The 21,359-nt window shown below is 39.7% G+C and overlaps 1 protein-coding gene across 1 annotated transcript in view; it reads right to left on the bottom strand.

Moving 5' to 3' along the window:
- LOC122796735 (desmoglein-2-like) overlaps positions 1-21,359 on the bottom strand; it is a 1,204,637-nt gene that overhangs the window by 414,452 nt on the left and 768,826 nt on the right. The window lies entirely within an intron of this gene.

Below are 21,359 nucleotides of genomic sequence, written 5' to 3'. Positions count from 1 at the left end.
ACAAGGAATCAAGCATTTAAATAGATGGTCAATCAACATATTCAATTATTCAATGATTGCTTTTCAAATAGTTCAGCACTACCATCCCTCTGCATTTCAACATTTACAAAACTGTCGTAAAATTAATATCAACTAAAGCAAAGAATACATTTCGTCTAAAATGACACTAAGTATTCATGAATTAATTAAATATTATTAAAAGCCTATCTAAAATTTCATTAAAACTTAGACTTTTTATTAAAATACATGACATTACATGAAAAAGCTTTGGTGCAGACTTAAAAAATCTAGTTGATGGAAATGTATGATTTATACTAAATGTGTAAAACTAATACCAAGTCACATACGTTTATATGGCTAATAAATACATACCTAACTAGGTTACTAGAACATAAGTTTTATAAATACTGGCATCCATTATATCACTAAATTATCTAATAAGTGCCTTCAATTTCAAAATGCTTTTAACTGATACATATTCATTAAGGCCTGGTGGAATATGGGCAGTTGTGCGAATTTGCCACATTACTTCACTTTTCTTCCAATCTAAGTTCCCAAGGGCCTCCCCTTAATTCACATTCCACTTGGTGTATGACCGCATACTGGAACTTGTGACTAGGATTTTCAATAATGTATTTAGCTAGGTGGGAAGTTATTCAGTATGATGCAAGACTGAGGCAAATATTTGGATGTATCAGTGATTTCTATAGAGAAATATATATTCCATACAAGACTTTTATTTGTACAGATCTGTTATGAACATGGTTCTTTTTAACTTCCCCATAATTAGCATTTCTTTGCCATAATTTTTATATTATTAAGTACTTTGTTCCATTTTTTAGATCTGAACTGTTTTCTCACTCTAATGTTTAGATTGCATTATAAATTAAAGCTGTTCTTTTCTTCTTTACATAGCTGCCATATATTTTAACAGCTCGTGCACTAACTGACCCATTAACTCCTCCAATTGGTAATTATCTGAACTAGGGAAGTTTGATGTGTTTTACCCTAAAAAACATATCTTTATATATAAGTTCTCTGACATTAGGACAAGCCAATTGCACCAATATTAAAAAATGGTGCATCCTCATTTATGTGAATGGGACCAAGAAGTTTGCATATAAGTTCATTATTTTATCTCCCCAAAAAAATCAAAGTTTGGAACCATAGAGCAAGCTGACAGTCACCATATCAAGTCCCATTCAATCATTGTGTGTGTGTGTGTGTGTGTGTGTGTGTGTGTGTGTGTGTGTGTGTGTGTGTGTGTGTGTGTGTGTGTGTGTGTGTGTGTGTGTGTGTGTGTGTGTGTGTGTATTTTAACTAGTAACTATTGCGAATGACCAGCCATAGAAGAAACATACTGTCACTCACTCAGTAAATGGAACAGATGAGCTTTAACCTTCTGGGTTTGGGATACCAACCCCTCTTCTACATATAGGTTGCACTATCACTTCTCCCAGTACACTTGAATGATCCCTTCTCCAGAGCAACCTTAAAAATATTCTCCTGTTGAGTTATCCTAGCTTAATGAGGATTGGGTATCATATTCACGGCAAAGAAATTTAATACTGGAGGCTGAAACATTTAACCCATATATACTTTCCGAAAGGGGCACATATTTGGGATCTACATTCTTATCACTTTTTTTTACATTTCCTAAGACACAACTAATAGTTCATCTACCATTACATAAACGTGAAATGTATACCTTAATCATAAGCATTTTGAGTGCTGGACTGTAGAAGCCAAACCAAGAGTCCTTCTGCTCTTCTCTTGCCCATTCACTATAACCTATATGACTTTGAAATAGGCTTCAAACTGTATCCCACAGTCTGAGAGACTTCTTTCAGAATTTTAGGAAAAGTCCCCGATTCTTTTGCACAGTGCATAGAAATTAGTAGAGAACCACCTACATAAGCAAATCTCGAAGACTGTACAGAATCTGTTATTGATCTCTTTATCTCTTATGAGTTCAAGCAAAGGATCCATTGTCACTGCAAAAAGTATTAGTGCCACTAGGCAGCATTGCTTGACGCCATTGTTTAAACTGAATGTGAATGTGTCAGGTAGAAAATCATTCATCCTTAGTTTTGCTTTTGTTTCCAACTACATAGTCTTAATAACTTTCATGCTATAATTCACTCATAATATGTAAAACAAAATATCATGTACTACCTGTTTAGTAAATCAAATTTCTTACTGACATCATACAAAATGAAATTTGACTAATTAAATTTGGCTAAATTATTTTGTAAAAATAAAGAGTATCGGCTGGAATCATTTATTAGCATCCTACTCTGACATAATTTTGCCATGACTTTGAGATTATACTTTTTGCAAAATAATGCAATTCTTATTTAAAAAGACATCAGTTTCTAGCAGCTTAACATACCACCATCTTGACCATTCTTCTTCAGCAATAATATTATGGTCACTTCTCCAAATATTTAAATGTCTTTCTAAAGCTGTTGTTTTTCGAATTAAATATTTCCACAACTATAAATGTTTATTATTGTTCATAGTCAAAGCATTTTGAACTTCATCTGATTGTTGGTCTAAAACCTCAGTCTTGGTGCTAAATGTATCTGATTTTGCATAAATCTCTGCTTTTCATGGTATCCCACCTAGAATTTATACAAATGAGATGGGGCCTATTTTTATTAGAAAATTCAGTAGCTACTTTCAAGACATCACTCTCTACTGATTAGATAACCTTTGAGGGTAAAGCTGCCTCATCTTTCTTTTTGTCTCAGCAGTACCTGTATCCATTCTTAATAACCTTTGACCTGACCAAGGAAAACTTCATAACTATAAGTGTTTCCTTATACTCCTTGAATGTAAGGAAAAAACATCCAGAATGACATTTGAGCAGAATGCAAAATATAAAAATAACACCGAACATCAGGATTCTTCAAACATCATGGTTCTATTGAATTGTGTCTAGGTAGAAAGTTACTTAAGCAATAACCCATGCCTGGGTGTGGATAATGCTGGATTTACCCACAGTTGGTGTGGTTTGGTCACGAGGGCAAAGCCCGAGTGGACAAACAAAGACAACAGTGGGTAAATCCAGCATTACCCACACCCAGAAGTGGGTTATTACTATTATACAATGACATTATTTAAGAAAAAAATACTTACTTTTCTTAAATAATGGCATTGTATAATGCCTCCTTGCTGCCCTTCCACAGCTGTCCAGTATTCTACGGCAGTTCTGATGTATTGCGCATGCGTATGGTTAAGCAGTACATCAGAACTGTGTGTGTGGAAGCAACAGGGAAAGGAAGATCTTCGTTGCTTTTAAAAACTTGTCTCGCTATGTTAAAAGAGTTTAACATAGCGAGACAGCTTTAAAAAAAGCAACAGAGAAAGGAAGATCTCTGTTGCTTTTTTTAAAGATATCTCGCTATGTTAAACTCATTTAACATAGCGCGATAACAGCAACGGAGCTCTTCCATTCTCCGTTGTTGTCCAAAAAAAAAAAAAAAAAAACTTATAATAATGGAAAAAGTCCGGGCGACCGGACCTTTTTCCATTAGTATAAGTCTTTGATTTACAACGTGCATGCTGACCAATCAGTGTGCACGTTTTGGAATATTAATGGGGGGGGTTGTTGTAGAATTCAAATATTCCACAGCAAACAAAATATGATGAACTTTTAAGTTCTATACCATATAGCCAAAAGATTGGCATTCCAGTCACATGCAGGAATAACTGAAACTCCTTATAGATGGTGGGATGCCATCAATGGTGAGGCAACCACTGTGGCTGCCTGGATAATAGTCATTCCAGACCATAGAATCAGGCTCAGGGGTAAAAACATTCAAAACAGTTAAAGCTCTTCTAGTCTGTAAGTTTATCATCTTTTTAATGAGCCATAGACTATTCCAGGTCAGGGTCATTTGTATAGATGCTCTCTGCATGGAGTACAGAGACTATGCAATGGTGTATATCTGTGCACATAATTTTACCCCATTGTTTAGTACTGTGAACTATAAAGGGTTTTGGTAAGCATTTATCCTGAATACTAGCCCTACAACACAGGGCAATATCTTGCCCATCATATCTGTTAAATAATGTCTAACAGCCTCACAGTGGTCACTGATAAGCATGTATAATGCCACATAAACTCAGAGAGGAGGTGCAGTTCTCTCTTATATACAGTTATGCTATGCATTATATGCAGGAATGTCATCAGTTATGCTATGCATTATATACAGGAATGCCATCAGTTATGCTATGCATTATATACAGGAACGTCATCAGTTATGCTATGCATTATATACAGGAATGTGATTGTTATGCTATGCATTATATACAGGAATGTGATTGTTATGCTATGCATTATATACAGGAATGCCATTAGTTATGCTATGCATTATATAAAGGAACGTCATCAGTTATGCTATGCATTATATACAGGAATGCCATTAGTTATACTATGCATTATATACAGGAATGTGATTGTTATGCTATGCATTATATACAGGAATGTGATTGTTATGCTATGCATTATATACAGGAATGTGATTGTTATGCTATGCATTATATACAGGAATGCCATTAGTTATGCTATGCATTATATACAGGGACGTCATCAGTTATGCTATGCATTATATACAGGAATGCCATTAGTTATGCTATGCATTATATACGGGAATGCCATCAGTTATGCTATGCATGCACACCATGCTTTTGCCTCAGCTGCAGAAATAGAAATATAAAAAAGTTACTGATCTTTGTCAATTGTCAGGAAGACCTTTACTCTCCCACCATCATATGTGATGCATAACCTTGAACATATCATTTAAAGGTTCATTCAAGCCTGCATGTATTATCATTGGCTAAGTGATGCCATCCATTGTCCTGTCTTTTATGAATCTGTGAACATTTTTCAAGTTTACTTCCATGCCACCATTTACTGCTGTCCACTAGTTCACTTTTGTTGTTTTATGTCTAAATTGGGAACTGTTGTAAAAACCTTACAATTTTGATTCACTTTAATTTAGAAGTTAGCCTCAGACTCACATGAATGTTGCTTTGGATCCTGCAGGTAAACCTGTACATACTAGGGCAGTCTATAGCAGAGTTTATAAGGAGCACTTCTTACAAGTTCATATAGCCTTAGTAAACATCACTGGCAGCAGTTGTTTTCCTCAGTTTTGTGGCTAGATCACACTAGAAATCTATAAACAATGATTCCAACCAGTAATGTTATCCAAGTTATTATAAGCTATGATGTAAACAAGATAACCAGTAGGTTTGGAACAATATGTTCTATGTTTTCAAAAAAAAATAGTTGAAGCAATTTTATTTACAGCTTGTAGCAACATTTCAAATGTGCTGGTTCACAGTAACTCCATATTTGAGCAATCTGCAAATGTAATGAGCTCTTAGATGCTACAAACATTTTATTACAATCATGTCAGTAGTTGGATGTAAGCACTGTGAAAAGGGGGAGTGTTTTTTGTTTTTCTGGTCTGCAACTTATACCAAACTACAGGAATACTAATACAGTACAGCACAGAGGCTGATCATGTTGAATCGTCATACGGCATTATATATTCTGAGGATATTGCAAAGTGCAAATGGGCCACCAGCATCAATTAGACAACAAAGGAAATAAAGAGACCAGTACATAGGGTTAATTAGAGATGTGTGTGTGTGTGTATGTGTGTGTGTGTGTGTGTGTGTGTGTGTGTGTGTGTGTGTGTGTGTGTGTGTGTGTGTGTGTGTGTGTGTGTGTGTGTGTGCACGCACGGGCGTGCACATGTGTGTGGATTCACTGAACTTTGGTTGGCATTTTGTTTTTCATAGCTTACCACTTGGTGTTATGCTAAGTTATACTTCCATCACACACCACATTTACTTTTGCCATGTACTTCCTTTCAACACAATGCATTTCTTTAATTTTGCATCAAGTCTTGTACTTCTCAGACATTTCACCTAGTTCTGCTGTGGAATCACCTTGCACATCATGCAATTCTTTAACTTTGCATTGCGTCATGAGTTCCTCACTTAACTTGTCTACTTTACCATGGACTCCTTTTCCACACCAGAAATCTCAAACAAAGAACGTTTTTTATTTAGAGTCCATACCAGGTTATACATGAAAACTTGCATGTCATTTTGAAGGACAGGTTACTACAGTAGTGGTCTATTTGAACATCTGGTAAGTTTACTTACACAACTGCACTATGTTCATCATGTGATCAGTACTACAGTAGTCTAATTTATGCAGCTAGAATACCAAAGCTTAGACAGAGTGGGAAGAAGGATGAGATACAGGAGCCCATGAAAAGTGATACAAGCAAAGCTAGACCTGGAAAAGAGGCCAGTTTCTAGTGCTTTGTGAAAATATGTACAGGGGACCAAAGCTGCAGCTTCTAAAATAGTTCTAGAGACCATTCATTTTGACAAAGCCACTGAATAAGCTAAGGGGTCATAACATTTTTCTTGATCCTGCCAGGAAATTACGTATTATGGTGGCAGTAATAAAAAGGGAGTAGCTTGGGACAACCATTTTAAAATTTTCTGTTTGGACACTGTTGTCCTTTTTTCTTGGCTTCATAAGAAATGAGTAACTGACCAAAATTTCTGAAGGTTTACATTCTGTCAAGATAGTAGCAGAGTTGTCTGAAGACATGGCACAGCAAATAATGTTTTCACCTTGCAGCAAGAGGTTCTCTGGTTCAGTTCTTCGCTGGGGTACCTTCTGTATAGAGTCTGCATGTCCTACTTGTGTTTACATGGGTTTCCTCCAGGTGCTCTGATTTCCTCGCCCATTCCAAAGACATGCAGTAGGTGGATCGTACACTCTAAACTGGCCATAGGTGTGAATGCGTGTGTGAGTCTGTAGTGTACTAGAAATACTGCAGCAGGGCTAGCTAACTGGTGATGTAAATCTTGGCTGTAGATGATTGCCAGTGGTGAAGTGACACCCTGAACCCATGTGCAAAAATGGGAAAAAAATGGTTATGGATAGATGGATACAGAGTATGAAAAATCCATTCTCCCTCATTTTTAGGTTTTCAAAATAAGACAGAGAGGAATAGCTTGGCACAAAATAAACTTGGACACCACTTTAGGCATAAATGAAGGGTTTGTTCTCAAAGAAACCCTATCTTTGTGAAACAAATGAGATAATGTTGATTCCCCATAACAGCTTGCAAATCAATGTACACTTCTTGTAGAAGTCAGAGCAATCAGTAACACTGTCTTCCATGTTAAGAATCTGAAATCTGCCTGATGAGCTGGTTCAAATGCAGCATAAGTTACTTTTTCCAAAATGATGATTCAAAAGAAGAACCACCTGCTTTCTAGGTGGATGGGTACAAAGAACTCATTTCAAAAACAGTTTGACATGAGAGGGCATTGAAAGAGAGATTCTATGGGTAAACACGTGGAAATGGCTGAAAGATGAACCTTGACAAAGGAATAGAAAAGGCCAGAGAATAATACCCCCCACACAAATATTGCAGAACCAGAGAAACACTAGCCTTAAAAGGGTGTCAGTTATTAATGTTGTGCCAACTAGAAAAGCTTTTCTATTTTCTAATATATGATTAGCTAGTAACAGGTTTCCTTGCCTCCGTTAATATTTACTGCATATTCCAAAAACAATATATGTATAAATGGCATTCAAATGATACCATCCAGGCAGTCACTTGAAATTGTTTAAAGTCGTATTGCATCAAACAACCCCTGTCTTGTATGAGCAGGTGCAGTCTGTGAGGAAGCTTGTGGGAATTGCCACTGGCCATTTCCAAAAGAAAGGAGAATCACTGTTGCCTGGGCTAGAAGGGAGTCACCACAATGATTTTTGTACAGTCCTTCTGAATCTTCAGAATGACCGTGGATATCAGTGGAAAGAGTGAAAAGACATAAAGATGTATTCCCATCCAAGGAAATGAGAGTGTATCTGTTTTTCAGCCCTGCTTGCAAGGTGTCCTGGAGCAGAATTTTGTCAACTGTTTGATGTAAATGGAGGAGAACAGATCTATATGAGGTTTTCTCCACAGCTGGATCAAATCCTGGGAGATCCCAAATGCAGTTTCCATCTCTGGGGCTCTGTCCTGCTCCTGCTCAGCTTGTCTGTCGTGAAGTTTTGCTCTGATGGAATGCAAGAAGCCTGTAGGGTGACATTGTACTGAATTGCTGTATTCCAGGCCACCATAGCTAACCTGTACATGGGGTAATATGTGGACCACATCACTCTGGTGTTGTCTAAGTTCACTTGTAGTGATCCTAGAGGCCACATATGGTTAACAGATTTGATTGCGTTTATTACTGCCAACACCTTTTTGATGTTTATGTGATTTGATCTGTCATTTTTGTTCCAAAGATCCTGCACGTTTACCTCCAAAGACACATCCCTTCAAGTAAAATCCAGGGCATCTATTCTTACAGACTGGAGAAGAAAAAAATGGAAGACCTGGATTCAGATGAAATTGGACTCTCCACCAAAGTAGCTCCCTGTCAACAAATCTCAGAACTGATATTTGGGAAGTGAGGGTGAGATGATGTTCGAACTTTAAAGATTTTAGCTAACATTGAATCTTTCTCTTGTGGAGACTGGCTAGAAGAATCATAAGAATTGTAGATGCCATGAATCCTAGAATCATTCCCTTGTAGAAGTTTTGAGTGGAAAAATGAAAAAAATAGATCTAGATATAGATCTACTTTTCCTTATGGAGGAAAATGGATGTATTTCAGAGACACTTTGCTGCCATTCCAAGGGGATCCATTTCCTATCTGCATAGGAAACCATGGTTGACAAAACTCACTGCTTTGACCGAGGTGGTTTGCACCTGGCAATCCTAGTCTTTCAACTGCTAGCAAAGGTACTTGCCTCCCCCATAGTGCCTTTTTTAGGCAGGGTCTCAAAAGCAACATTATCGATATGAAACTAACCAATCAGAACAACATAAGGGTCATGCTGCTACATGCTAAGAGCTTAAACCAAAAACTGCACTCCCCGGAAGAACTTCTGTCATTAGAAGATGTATATGTCTGTTCAGTCACTGAAACCTGGTTTAAGGCTTCAAAGAGTACCCTGGCTCTGCAAAGCTACAATGCCTTTCACACTTTTATAGGTTCATAGGTTCATAGGTTGGTACTAGGTTATAGGCCCTAGGGCCTATATAAGCCTAGCCATAATAATTCCCTGGCTATTTCTTCCCACAGTATTTACTTCCCAGGACCCCTGTCTAGCAGGGTGACTGACATGATCCTGGGGTGAATTTCCTATCTCCCATCCAATCATCAAGGTTCCTTTTGAAGAGGGCCAAAAGGCGCTCTGCTTGACATGTATGGGCAATCTATTCCAGAGTCTGGGGAGTCTCTGGGTCAGGAACCTATCCCTCTAGCATGTTTTGTTCATTGTGCTGACAAGGTTTAGATCCCTGGAGCATGTGTCTCTGAGGGATTTGGATTTCTTTAAGTATAGCATGTCCAACAGCTCTGAGTTTGACATGGTCTTGTATGTTAAGCAGAGATTGCCTCTGAGTAGACAATATGCGACAGAGTATAGGTGGAGTTTTTTTAGACGGTCAGCATAGGACATCTGTTTTAGGCCTGTGATTGTTTTAGTGAGGTATTTCTGCTGCCTTTCCAGTTGTTGCAGATGTCTTGAGAGGTACATACCAAACGGGCCATTGTATTCTATAATGGGTCTAATGAGGGATGAGTACAGTGGGACAATGACCTCCTTTTTTCTGGATGAAAAGCCCTTAGTGATGAGGTGTGCCACATAGAAGGATTTCCTGACTGTTGTGGCAATGTGGTTATCGAAGGTGAGACCACTGTCTACCTGTGTCCCTAAGTCTCTTATCACACTTTTGGTGTTTAGTGTACTGCCACCTATGTGGTAATTCATGGGTACATGTTTTTTCCCAAAGGGGATAAGTATACATTTCTTGGCATTGAGCTTGAGCCCATAGCTCTGGCACCAAGGATCTGTTTCTGTAAGGCCCTTTTGTAGGATATCCACATAATTTGGGGATTCAGTAATGGCTCCCAGTTTGCAATCATCTGTGAACTTTGTTAGCCAGAGTCCCTTAGTGTTGGCCTGTACTTCAGAGAAGTAGATGCCAAACAAGAGCGTTCCCAGGACTGAACCCTGAGGTAGTCCACTTGTCACTTGTCTGGAGATGGATTTGGAGTCAGCTACTTTAACAGTGTGGGTTCTGTCAGCAAGACAGTTGGCAACCCATCGAGTGATGTAGGGATCAATGCCCAGCTTAGTAAGTTTATCTATGATTCCAGAGTGTGGGATGGTGTTGAAGGCCTTGGCGAGGTCCATATAGGCTGTGTTGACCACCTTACCTTTGTCCATGACTCTGGAGACTGATTCAAAGAAGTAAATCAGGTTCAGGAGACAAGATCGGCCCTTCACGAACCCAAACTACATGGTGTCCAGTGCTTGAAGGTTAGCAATGTCTTTGTTTATAAGTTCCATGATAATACGTGCCATGGCTTTGCAGATCAGGCTCATCAGACTGATGGGGTGGTAGTTCCTGGGATCCAAGATGGATCCCCCCTAGTGGAGTGGGATAACTGTAGCTGTGTGCCATTCAGTGAGCATGAAGCCTGAGATGAGGCTATGATTAAACATGACACTTACGTGAGGTGCCAGTTCATTTTATAGTTCATGTAGTACACAGCCTGGGATGTCGTCTGGTCTCATGGATGCTGTATTCTTAGCTTTGGAAAGTGCGTTTTTTACCTGTGTGGCCTTTATTACTGAAATTTGGCAATCTTTCGGTATTGAGATAGGCCCTTTAGGGGGTGAGAGGGAGGTGAAGTTTGCACTGAATCGATCTGCCAGGATATTGGGAATATCCTTGGGATCAGTATATTTAATGCCATTCTGTTGTAGTTCAGAGCAGATCTGAGCATTGACATTTAGATTCTTGACATAGCTATAGAATGCCTTGTGGTTGTCTTTGGAATCTTTGACAATTTTATTTTCATAACTAGCTTTGGAGGATTTTATAATGGATCTCAGCTTCTTACTGAGGCTGATAAGGGAGTTTTTTTTGCATCTTCTTCTTTTCTGCAACAGTTTATTCCCTTTGTGAGGATTTTATAATGGATCTCAGCTTCTTACTGAGGCTGATAAGGGAGTTTTTTTTGCATCTTCTTCTTTTCTGCAACAGTTTATTCCCTTTGTTGTAAAGTTTGTTTATGGCAAGGGACCACGAGATTGGCTTCCTTTTTTTGGAGGAGAGCGTCTTGGTTCTATTGGGGATGGCACAATTCATGCACGAGTGGATGTGCTCGTACAGTGCCTTAGTGTAGGATTCAGCAGTCAAACTGCAAAATGAACATGTGAAAACCAAAGGAGATGGTGTTTTAATCTATATTAGAGATAAATTCACCTCACATCTAGTTAGACTGGATATCTCCATGGAGTTATGTCAGGTCCAAGTTAGAGTGGGTAAGAAACCCTATTCAAGTCCTAGCCAGTTATAGATTCCCCTGCATTGGTCACGACACCCATGAAGCCTACTTAACCAAATTGAAGACAATACAATTTTACCAAACACACTGGTTATAGGGGATTACAATTATCCCACCATCACTGGGGAACCTACTCTAGCCCAAACTCACTAGCAAAAAAGTTCAGTGACTTTGTGAATTCAGATGCCTTGGAGCAAATTGTCCATACCCGACAAGAGGAACAAACATTCTAGATCTGATCCTCACCAACATGTCAAATGGGTGCATTGCTGCAACTATTGGACCCTCATTAGTTAAAACTGACCACAAATGAGTCACCTTCGAACTGACACTAACACCAGAACTCACAAAGGGTGAAATCAGACTGAAACACTTCACCAAGACAAACTATACCCCACTAGGTGAAGATATAAATGCACTCCAAGCCCCACCCCAAGCTGAAAGTGGTAACTATGCCGAAGCTTACACTAAAGCCCTGTGCAATCACTTCCATAAGTCTATAAATTTGGCTGTACCAGATAGACTCAAAGCCAGAGCCCAAGTAAAATCAAGCTACCATGATGGACTTTTGGCAACAACAATCTCTACAATAAATGCAAAAATATGCTGTTCAAGAAAACAAAGACAAGGATCCAACAATGGAAAAGCATCCTCATCAGCCTTAACAGGAAAATAAGATGACTTGTCAAATTCTCCAACAGCTCCTTTTTGCAAAACCTAGCAAGTACTGCCAAGGATAACCATAAGGCCTTTTACAGCTATGTACCTAACCTAAAGGGTAGGACCCAAGCATGTGCAACTAGTGGCCAGTGGTATCACACACACTGACCACACAGAGATAGTGAACCTGCTAGTGGATAGGTTTGGTGAAAAATTTTATCCCTTGTCCCCTCCTAACTTACAATAAATCCTCCCCCAAATGTCCCTTACCTTACATATCTGAAGAGCAGGTCCTTAAAGCCGTGTCCAAGGCAAAGAACATGGCTTCTATGGGATCAGATGAAATACTGTGCTAAAACATATACTAGCAGCACCACTAAGTAGCCTTTTCAATCATAGCCTCACCACAGGCTTTGTCGTGCAGAATGGAGAATAGCTACAATTATTCCCCTCCACAAAGGTGGCCTAGCAACAGACCTGGGGAATTACAAACCATTAAGACTGACCAGCCTCATCTGTAAGGCCATGGAATGTATCATTATGGACCTCATAAATAAAGATATAGGTGACCTCCAAACCCTGGATTCTACTCAATTGGGCTTTGTGAAGGGCAGATCCTGCCAGTTAAATCTGGTGAATGTCTTTGAAAGTGTGACTAAGGCCACTGATGAGAGCAAATCTGTGCACCCAGCATACCTTGACTTGGCAAAGTCTTTTGACACAATCTCACATTCAGGCATTGCTGATAAACTTAGCAAACTGAATGTAAACCCCTTTGTTGTAAGATTGGTTGCCAACTGCCTCACAAACCAGACAAACACTATCAAAGTGGGTGACTCCTCATCAACCAGCAGACCTGTTACCAGTGAGTTGCCACAGGGGACAGTGCTGGGTCTGCTACTGTTTGGTATATACTTCACAGAACTTCAGGTCAAAACTAAATGGTTGTGGCTGACCAAGTTTGCAGACGACTGCAAACTAGGTATAATTATTCAATCCCCAAATATCACCATACTCCAGGATGGTCTCACACAGACCAACAACTATTGTATTAGACACAATCTCAAACTGAATTCAAAGAAATGCATCATCATTCCCTTCAGCACAAACAATGTCCCTTCACACTATCATATCAATAACAATATCATAACTACCCATGAAGTGGTAAGGGACTTGGGATCTCAGGCTGACCGTGACCTTAACTTCGACCACCATCTATCTGTCATTGTAAGGAAAGCTTTCCACATAGCTCACTTGAGACTAGTAAAGGCATTGTCTTGAGAGCAAAACAAGTTATAACCCCCATATACTCAACATGGGTCTATATTAGATCAATGAATGCTTAAAAAGCAAACAGTGATTGATCGAACTTATGTAAGCAAAAGCTTACAATCTCGAACTGTCAGAACTGCGATTTTTTTCCCTAGAAAAAAAATCGCTGTTCCAAAACACATACACACAGTACAAGCACACCAAACAAACAGCAATCCACATGCATACACCTAAAATCTGACACCTAACCCTACACTAAACTATGCACACACCACTAACTAGCCACTTACCTTAACCCAAACCCTAACCCTAAGGTCCGTCACTATCGTGCACTCACCTCACCCGCTCCCTAACTCTAACTCACCTAACCCGCCCTAACCCTCACGTCCACACAATCGCACACATACCTAACCTGTGCCCTAACCCTAACTCACCTAACCTGCCCTAAGACTCACATCCACACAATCATACACTTACCTGAACCCGACCCGTAACTTTCCACCACAGAACTGAAAATACCGAAGCAACAGAAACGGACAACCAAATTCTTTCCCTAGGAAAAAATTCAGGTTTCTGTTGCTTCGATATTTTAAGCTTTCACTTACATATGTTCAATCAGTCACCGTTCACTTTTTTAAGTGTTCAGTGATCTAACATAGACCCACTCAGCACTTATCAGGCCCATAATTGAGTATAACACCCCATTTGGTATATACTGTACTAAGCACCTACAAGAATTAGAGAGACCTCAGAGGTTTCTAACAAAGAAGATCAAGGGCCTCCAGCATCTGCCTTACATGGACCGACTAAAATCCCTGTCACTGTACTCCGTATTGTATAGGCTTTTTAGGGGAGACTTATGCCTGGCCTACTGAGCAACCCAAGACCCAAACCTAATGAACTTAATACATATCCATAAATCAAATGGGTGTAGGGCTACTCATTCCAGGGACTTAAATATGGCCTGTGAGTTAAACAGGACATGCTGGAGGGACATATTTATCTCCCAGTGACTGCCACCTCTTTGGAACAGGCTACCAATTCATATGAAACAGAGCACCTGTAAGACACAGTTCAAGAGGAACCTGGATGCGTGGATGGGGCACTGTAAATTCTTACTGGGGATAGCACCCACAACTCTCTTGGACATGGACAGTCAACACTAAATGCAATCTTGAGTATTGATTAGTACCTCTACGGAATTAGGTTGGGTTGAAACAGCTAGGCTTAAAATGAGCCTAGTAATCTCCTATGATCCTATGGCACCCAAGGAATGCTATTCTGTGGATTTAATTAAACAAGACTTTTGAGTGTTCTCCTGGAAACTTAGAATCCAAAGGAGATCTCTTATCCAAGTGAGAGATTCCTGTCACCACAAAAAAGTCTCTGCAAAGATAAGCAAGTTGTCTATACAAAGAGAAACATGAATACCTTGCAGCCTGCCGTATGCAGTCACTGGAACTAGACACTTTCAGAACACCCTTGGAGCAGTGGATAAACCAAAGGATAATGCAGAGGACTGAAAGTGTTGTCTAGACATAGAAAATATTAATAAATGCTGAAATCTGTGCATTATTTTAATGTGATGATAAATATTCTTTAAATCTACCGTTACCAAAAAAAACCAAACAAACAAAAAAAAAACAACTGAAATGGGAAATAGCAGGTAAAAAGTTGTGAGGGGATAATATTATTTTACTTTGGAACTTTCACAAACTGGTTGACAAAAGAAAGAGGAGAGGAATATATTTCTGTACCCCTTTACTTAGTAGATGCTGAATGACTGGGGAAAATAAAAAAGTTTGATCTGGAGGATGAGGAGGAATCTCCTGAAAAGGAGAAAGGGTCTCTCACTGCCATCTGTACCCCTGATGGATAATTCTCAAATCCATTTGTCTGAGATTACCTGTTGCCTAAGAGAGAGAAATGGAGACCCAGATTTTGGGGAATAATTAAAGGATTGGCAGGGTAGAGATGTGTGTGTGTGTGTGTGTGTGTGTGTGTGTGTGTGTGTGTGTGTGTGTGTGTGTGTGTGTGTGAGGTATACCCAATATAGTCATTCAAACTTGTTGAACAGTCTTTACTTCTGGAAGGCTACACCTTCTTTTTAGGACCTTCTTGCCATTGTTTCTTGAATGTCCGCCCGCCTGATTTTTGCTGGGTCTATTTATCTTATCTTTTATAAAATAATCCTGAATTGTTGAAAACGTTAACCAATTTGGAGAAGGAAGACTGAAAAATATGAGTTATTGCTTCTGTTATTTTTGCTCTTTTATATTTTTTCAGGGCATCAGCAGCAGATGGTCCATGAAGAACTTCCATATGAAGGGCATAATTAAAAAATTCAACGTTGAGATCTTCAGGCAAATTTTGATAATCTAACCAGGCAAAGCTTCTCACAACAGACCTGATACCACTGCTGCTGTGGAACAGGCATCGACTGAGTCCTAGGAACTCTTCAAAGCATGTTTGATTGCTTCAGAAATAGAAGCAATGAGATAATTTAGAAAAGATTTGCCTTCAGATGAAGAAAACAGGGCAGTAATGTTCCCCATATTTTTAAAACAAGCAAACAAAACATTTAACATATAGGTTCATAGGTTCATAGGTTCATACTAGGCTATCTGCCCTAGGGCATTTATAAGCCTAGCCAGAGTTGTGTGGCTTTCACCACCCCTTAGGTTGAAGAATACTATACCCATTAGTTTGCAGTGCCTCTGTCCAGCAGTGATACAGAGATGATCCCCAGGGTAAACCTACGATCTCCCATCCACTGGTCAAGATTCCTCTTGAACAGAGCCAGCGAGGTGCTCTGTCTCACATGGACCGGGATTCTGTTCCACAGCATAGGGAGTCTCTGGGTGATGAATCTGTCCCTCCAGCACATCCTATTTATATCCATGTTGAGGTTTAAGTCTCTTGCTCTTGTGGCTCTGGTGGATTTGGATTTTTTGAGGTGGAGCATGTCCATTAATTACGGGTTGGACATGGCCTTGTATGTCAGGCACAGGTCACCTCTGAGCAGACGGTATGCGACTGAATAGAGCTGGAGTTTCTTCAGTCGGGCAGCATATGGCATATTTTGAGCCCCTTTATCCTTTTGGTGAGGAACTTTTGGGGTCTTTCCAATTGCTGCAGGTGTCGGGTAAGATGCATTCCGAATGGGGCATTGTGCTCAATCATTGGTCTGATAAGTGAAGAGTACAGGGGAACAATGACCTCCCTTGATCTGGATGTGAATCCCTTCATAATCAGGTGGGCAATGTAGAAGGTCCTCCTAACCACTTTGGCAATGTGAGTGTCAAAGAAAGGTTACTGTCAACTTGGGTCCCCGTCCCTGATAACCTCTTCTGTGCTTAATGGATTGCCACCTATGTGGTAACTTGGGGTTACCTTGTTTTTACCAAAGGGTATGACTATACATTTTTTGGCGTTTAGCTTAAGGCCATGGCTCTGGCACTAGTTATCCGTTTCTATGAGACCTCTCTGAAGGATATCTGTGTCTGATGGATTTTCAACTATGGCGTTTGCAGTCATCTGCAAACTTTGTCAGCCACAATCCTCCTATGTTTGCCTGCACTTCTGAAAAGTAGATGCCGAACAAGAGGGAGCCCAGGACTGAGCCCTGTGGGACACCGCTTGTGACCGGCTTGGAGTCTGACATGGCACCAGCAACTCTAACCCTGTGGGTTCTGTCCTTCAGCCAGTTTGCAACCCATCTTATGACATATGGGTTTACATTTAAGCTGGTGAGCGTTTCTATGATACCCGAGTGGGGTATTGTGTCAAAAGCTTTTGCAAGGCCAAGGTAGGCTGTGTGAACTGCCTTACCCTCATCAATGGCCTTGGTGACTATTTCAAAAAAGTCGATCAAGTTCAAGAGGCATGATCTGCCCTTGACAAAGCCGAATTGGATAGGATCCAATGTCTGTAGGTCCCCTATGTCTTTATTTATGAGTTCCATTATGATCCTCTCCATAGCTTTGCAAACCAGGCTTGTTAAGCTTATGGGGCGGTAATTACCAGGGTCCATAGAAGCACCGCCTTTGTGGAGTGAGACCACAGTTGCCGTACGCCACTCTTTGGGTACGTATCCTGTGGTAAGGCTAAGATTAAACAGCAGCCTTATGTGTGGGTTTAGTTCCTCATTGAGTTCGTGTAGCACACAGCTGGGGACACCATCCGGTCCCATTGATGCTGTGTTTTTAGCTTTAGAGAGAGCAGCTCTCACCTGGGCATTTGAGATGATTGGGAGGCTACACTCTGCTGGGATAGATATTTCTCCATTTGGGGGGGAGGGAGGGGAGCAATTTTCACTGAACCTGTCTGCCAGTATGTTTGCAATGTCTGTGGGTTCAGTGATTTTTGTATAATTTTGGACTAATTCTGAGCATATCTGGGAGTTTCCACCCAGATTTCTAACATAGCTAAAGAAGGCCTTATGATTGTCCTTTGAGTCCTTGGCGATTTTTCTCTCAAAGTTGGCCTTTGATGATTTTATGAGTGATCGTAGTTTTTTACTAGTATTGATCAGAGATGTCTTCCCTTTTAGGGATTTTGCTCTATCTTGTAGTAGCTTTCTCCTCTTGTTGTAAAGTTTGTTTATGGCTGGGGTCCACCAGATCGGGCTTGCCTTTGGTGGAAAGGGTCTTGATTTTATTTGGGATTGCTTGATCCATGCAATCCTGGAAAGCATTTGTAAGGGATTCAGCAGCGTGGGTTGTGGTTTCCAATGGCTCAGGGGCCTTGAAGGATACCACACCAGTCTTAAGAAGTGTGAAGTTGGCTTTTGAGAAGTTCTTCACTGTGGTCTTTTTGACCACTGGGCTTGACAATTAAGAATTCAAAAAATAAGAGTGGCAGAAGAAAAATCTGTCAAAGACTTTCCCATCTTTGTCAGGAGAGAGGGATTAACATTTACTGAATAGTAGATGTTCGAATTCCTCACTGCCTCAATAGCATTTTGGGTTATCTACCAATGTAACCCAGTAATGGCCAACTTTCAAAAGCTCAGACTCCCCTCCCTTTCTCTTTTTATTTCTAAAACAACTTTATTAATACCCACTAAAATAATACAGGTATATAAAAAATACAGTTAATGCACAACATGCACAATATTTTAATCTGTGCTGAGAGCAAATAAAATAACAAAGTAATATTAAAAACTACAATTAGAAGAAAAGCCTATACTACACACAGATAATTTAAAAGTAGAAACTAAACATATAGAAATATTTCACTACACACATCTCTCATCTAAGCTTGGTCTTGATGGCAGTATACATCCTAATCTTGGACCATCTCTACACACTTGCAACTCTCCCACTTCAGCTACCCCTAGTACTCCTTATCCACTCAACTAAGTTAATAGTTTACTTTTGATGAACTTAAATCTTAGGATCATCTACAATAAATTAACACAGTTAAATGCCCATGTAGCCGCATATACCCTTGACATACTAATAGCCACACAAACCTGTCTAAAACAAGGTAATAAAGACCAAGAAATTCTCCCCTCAGGCTACGTCATTAGAAATGACAAACAGCATAAGACAGCTGGTGGTATAGCTATGATCTACAAAAATCACTTTGAAGCCACTTCCTACTCCCTCACCCAGTCCAACTTTCCCAGTGCTGAAATAATTCTCTCTCTCCTGCAAATCACCAAACACAATAGCATATGCATCACTGCCATCTATATCCCTCCTAGAAACAGCATCCCATTACTAGATAAAGGCTGCATTGGATTCCTCATAACATTAACAAGCAAACTATCATCATATGTGATGTTAATATGGACTACCTACATATCATCTGTAACTCTCCCACACTCTCCATCAGTCTCTTTGGTTTTACCCAGATTATCACTACTGCTAGTCAAATAGAAATCGCAAAAATAGGGAGTCTACATTAGAATGGATCCACACCACCACCCCTAACAAAATTAACACTGCTGGCTGCCTACCCAACACCATCAGTGACCATCTACCAACCTTTGCTGTGAGACAATCTAATCATGCACATAAACACACAATATATTCTAAAATATTTATCCATAGATTATGCTGTAACTCACATTAGCAGCACATTCCTTAACATGCTAAAAGAATTAGCTCACATCGTATCAAAACAAATCAAATCCTGCCCCACCTCGTGGCAAACAAATGAAACCAGGCAACACATGCTAAACAGAGATAAAGCTTAGAAAGGATGGTCCACTGACAAAAAAACACAAACGTGGCAGTATTTTAGACAGTTTAGGAAAAATCAGATCAGACAAAACTAAATACTTTTTTTTTCATGCTCACAGACAACCACCAATAGAACTCTAACCTTTTCTGAAATGCAATAAAAAGATGTTACACCCAGGCCTAACTATGAGTCCTTCACCAACAGCTAAGTCCTATAGCTACCCAATTTAATACACATTTCATAAACCCTGTCCTCTCTCGACTAAACAAAAACCACCCACCAGTCTCACTATCCCAAACAGTATTAATCACTACCCGAAATCCCTTCTTCCTCCAACCAGTGTCTATTTCTTCTATCAAAAATCATCTCCTAAAACTAAAAAATTGCACAACAGTTGCCGACAGCCTGCCTCCAGAATATTTCAGAATCACTGCAGATGCTATGGCATACCCTGTATCTATACTCATACTCATAAATCAATCAATTGCAGAAAGCTACATCCTTGCCATCTGGAAAAAATCCTACATCATAACTACAGAAACAGAGAACATTCACTGTCCACTAACTTCACCAATTACCGACCTGTATTCTACCTCCACTCTCCAGAATATTAGAAGAATACATTTATTCCCAACTCCTTTCCAGTCTTCTCAATAACAATCTCCCCTCCAACACTCAACATGGTTTCTGACCTCATCACAGCACCACTGCTGCTCTGCTCAGTTTTACCAAAATCATAAACTCTAATAGAAAAACTGGCAACCTAGTATCCTCCCACTTCTTAGATATTTCAAAATCATTTGACACAGTATCACACCAATGCCAGTTCCATGAACTGTTTTCCCTAGGACTCTCCCATTCATCCCTTAGCTTGTTCTGCAGCTATCTCACCAACAGACTCCAGGTTGTAAAATGGAAATTAGATATCTCCCCCTTTCTGTCTGTCTCTGTCGGCATACTTCAGGGATCTATTCTAGGCTCTTTACTATTCAACTTATTCACTAATAATCTTTGTAAAGCTACCAAAGAAGCTTCCATAGTACAATGCACAGACAATGCCATGCTCATATGCCCTGCAACAAGTTTACCACTACTCCACAAGATGACACAGGACTCCCTTTCCTCAGCTGAGGCCTGGCTAGATGACTACCAACTACTTTTAAATGCTAAAAAACAAATGAATGTTGTTCTTGCGTAAATCTTTGTCAGCACAAAAACAATCCTTCAACATTCCATTTAAAACAGTTTCCTATTCAGTGCTTGTTGGTGTCGTAATTGATGATAACTTAAAATATGATCAACACATTACTCAACCATCCTGAATAATCTTCACTTCACCTTAAAAAAATAAATTAGACATTTGCTACAACAAATTAGCTAAGTCTGCATCCAGCTTATCAAACTGTTCACACCACTGCCTAGCACTAAAGCATCTACGCTGGCTGAAAATATCACTATCTAATTACCTCACCTACTCCCATCTGCTTAGTGTCCACAAAATAATACACAAACCCAACACCTGCCTATCATTACAAAACATCCTCAAACAGTACTTCCCTCCTAGAATCTCTACTCACAGAACAAATGTCTCCTGAACAAGAACAAGTCTCATAACAGTGCAGACAATTAAATTTACCCATCCAATGCAGCTAAGCATTGGACCTCCATCCCACCCACCCTAAAACAAGAGAACATTGCCACACATTTCAAACACAACCTAAAACAACTCCTTATTCCTCATGGCTATGCTCATGCTCCCATCCTGACTAAAA

Source organism: Protopterus annectens, chromosome 3.part0 (assembly GCF_019279795.1).
Source record: "Protopterus annectens isolate FY-2018-M chromosome 3.part0, PAN1.0, whole genome shotgun sequence".
NCBI lineage: Eukaryota > Metazoa > Chordata > Ceratodontiformes > Protopteridae > Protopterus > Protopterus annectens.
The sequence above is the reverse complement of the archived record's forward strand: the minus strand, read 5'-3'. Positions and strand labels throughout refer to the sequence as shown.